Raw genomic sequence first — 792 nt, 5'->3', positions numbered from 1 at the left:
CGCCGCTCACTCAACAGCTGCGTTCCCCGCAATATCTTGTCGCTGCCGTTCGCACCTTTTCTTCCCTTTTTCTTCGCGAATCACAAGGACTCCGCATTGTCGTATGCCATACCTTACAACGATCACGAAAGTTGAGAATCGAAGTTCAGATGACCCAAAACAGATGCGTTTTTTTACGACGTCTGGCATCCATGACCCTTTCCAGCCTCCGATTGGGTGGCAGAACGAGCAATAGCCAAGCCAATGGACCAATCAACGCCCTGAACAACGGTGACGTCACAAACAGTGCTTTTTAACGAGATCATCCAAAACCCTTGTAGTTCCGAATGTCATGATGCCCTGCTAAAAAGTAGTTACTAAATGAATCACGTATACTCAGAAGGGGCAAAGAAAATTAAATCCCCATCATATTCTTCTTAACAAAACACCACACATTCACAGAATAAACATGACATTCGCATCCATTTCGCTTTGTGTTGTCGATCCCACGAGAGTTTTGACACAAGGGCAACATTCATACCTCTTTGCAGACAATGGCACTGCACAGAGGAATACAAATGCTCGAGTATATATTATAAATTATCTTTAGTAACATTTGTGTAGTTCCCTTTCGGTAGCCCAGCAAGGATTGCTATAATGCCCTCTTTCTTTTTACATGAAGGAATCGTTCAGATAAGTGTTTTTATTAGTGATGATGATGATATATATATAAAATGACCCGGAATGACCAGTACTAACCATAATTCATAAATGTCCAAAAAATTAATAAATTAATGAATTCACAACAAGAGG

Source organism: Penaeus monodon, chromosome 33 (genome assembly GCF_015228065.2).
Source record: "Penaeus monodon isolate SGIC_2016 chromosome 33, NSTDA_Pmon_1, whole genome shotgun sequence".
NCBI lineage: Eukaryota > Metazoa > Arthropoda > Malacostraca > Decapoda > Penaeidae > Penaeus > Penaeus monodon.
The sequence above is the reverse complement of the archived record's forward strand: the minus strand, read 5'-3'. Positions refer to the sequence as shown.